Source organism: Oratosquilla oratoria, chromosome 39 (genome assembly GCF_046742065.1).
Source record: "Oratosquilla oratoria isolate Oo_2021 chromosome 39, ASM4674206v1, whole genome shotgun sequence".
NCBI lineage: Eukaryota > Metazoa > Arthropoda > Malacostraca > Stomatopoda > Squillidae > Oratosquilla > Oratosquilla oratoria.
Window position 1 is genome coordinate 41,253,269 of NC_134815.1, and position 2,500 is coordinate 41,255,768.

General features: G+C 34.6%; 1 protein-coding gene across 1 annotated transcript in view; it reads right to left on the reverse strand.

Moving 5' to 3' along the window:
• Dhc93AB (Dynein heavy chain at 93AB) overlaps positions 1–2,500 on the reverse strand; it is a 207,604-nt gene that overhangs the window by 85,056 nt on the left and 120,048 nt on the right. The gene's annotated exons all lie outside the window — the stretch shown is intronic.

The following is a 2,500-nucleotide window of genomic DNA, read 5'->3' on the forward strand; positions in this document are numbered from 1 at the left end:
AGGAGGGGCATGAGAAAGAGCATAAGATGAGTCAGAAGCATGAGAGGGAGGAGGAGCATGAGAAAGAGCATAAGAGGAGTTAGAAGCATGATAGGGAGGAGGAGCATGAGAAAGAGCTTTAGAGGAGCTAGAGGTATGAGAGGGAGGAGGAGCATGAGAAAGAGCATAAGGGGAGCTAAAAGCATGAGAGGGAGGAGAAGCATGGGAAAGAGCATAAGAGTGGTGATGACAGCGAGAGGCAGAAACACGAGAAAGAGCATAGGAGGGTGGAGGACAATGAGAGGGAGGAGAAGTATGAAAAAGAGGAGGATAATGAGAAAGAGGAGGACAATGAGAGGGAGAGGAACATAAGAAAGAGCATAAGAGGGGGAGGAGAAGGAGAGGGAGGAGGAGAATGAGAAAGAGCATAAGAGCGGGAGGACAATGAGAGGGAGGAGAATGAGAAAGAGCATACGAGGGGAGGAGAATGAAAAAGAGCAGAAGAGAAGGGAGGAGCATGGAAAAGAGCATAAGGGGAGGAGTGTGAGAGTGAGCTTAAAAGGGGGGAAAGGGGGAGGAGCATGCAAAAGAGCATGAGAAGGAGGGTATGGGAGGGAGTGTAGTCGTACTCACACGGGAGTTAGGTCAGATTAAAGATATATATAAATAATTAAATTAAATTAAATTAAAAAGAGGGTGTGAGAGAGAGAATTAAGTATAATGCCATTGCTATGGTAACATCATTTATAGGTTTGATTCTGGCTAACGTTAGATGGTTTTATTTAAGCTTAGTAACAGTCACCGTTGTGAAGATTTTAACCCAGTTGGATCCAGAGCTCCCCCTACAGCTGAATAAAGTTGTTTGAACGTCTTAAACGGACTATACGAGTAATGGCACCGATACGGACCAGAGTCACTTTTTTTTTTAACTCAAAAGAAGAGTTCTTGTGAACCACCTCTACGGTTCTACCTCGTTGGCGCCATGTTGTTCCCCAAATCAAAAATCGCTAGATAGCGGCAACAAAAGGCAGTACACAACCATCGATGATATTCACGCAAGATGGAGTTTGCAACAGACTACAACAGAGTTGCAAATTTCTACACGAAACTACATTTGCAAAAAAAAAAATAATAATAATAATGATAATAATAATAAATGAATAAAATAATAATAGATAAATAAGTAAACAAAATAGATAAGTTAATAAAAATAGAATAAACAAATTAATTGATTAATAGATAAAATAAAACGATTTAAAAAGGAGGGTGGGGGTGGAGAAATAAAAGCGGCTGGACATCAAGAGAAAAAACAAATGAAGCGTGAGCAAACTAGGGTTCCTCTAATTGATTATAGTTATTGAAACGTAATGGAATTGTAGGCGAGGGGAGAACGAGACTAATGAAGCACCGGAGACGAAAGAGAGAAGAAGAAGGCGACGGATAAAGGTTGAAGAAAGAAAAGACAACGACACAGAACGCGAGACGTTATTTTAACGACGGACGGGACGCAGGATATCTTCAATGCTACACATTAACAATGGTGATAGTAATATTGATAATGATAATAATGGTAATAATAATAATGATAATAATAATAATGATAATGATAATATAAATAATAATAATAATAATAATAATGATAATAATAGTAATAATAACAATAATAATAGTAATAGTAATAACAATAATAATTATGATAATAATTATAATGATAATAATAATAATAATAATAATAATAATAATAATAATAATGATAATAATAATAATATAATGATACGAATAGTAATAATAATGATAATAATAATAATAATAATAATAATAATAATGACAATAATAATAATAATAATAATAATGATTATGATAATAATAATAGTAATAATGATGATGATGATGATGATGATGATAATGATGGTGATGATGATAATAATGATAATAATAATAATGATGATAATAATAATAATAATGATAATGATAATAGTAATAGTAATAATTTTAATAATAATAATAATAATAATAATAATAATAATGATAATAATGATAATAATAGTAATAATAATAATAATGATAATAGTAATAATAATAATAACAATAATAATGATAATAATAACTAATAATAAAGAAATAAGAATTAACTCCAGGAACTACAGAAGAAATATATCAAAACCAGAAATACAAAATACAGTTTATATCCTCCCAAAGACTAGGCTTCCATTAACACCACCTAGGACAGGATCCCAACATTTCGCTAAGCCAATACCCTAAACCTCTCGGAAAGTCAATCAGAATAAGAAAAAAATGCCGCTTCCCGCGTCCCGGACTAAGATCTCACCGCTGTAGATATATTGCCTCCAACCCTATTTACCAGAGCTAAAGTTTCCCGTCTTTCTGCCTTTCTCTGCTACTAAATCTCCAACTCCCTTTCCCACTTTGTTGATGAATTGGATCAGCGTCGGCTCGGTCTTCCTCGTAGATTCACCCCTCCCCTCCCTCCCACGAGCCGCGACAAGCTCCACTCCCTACA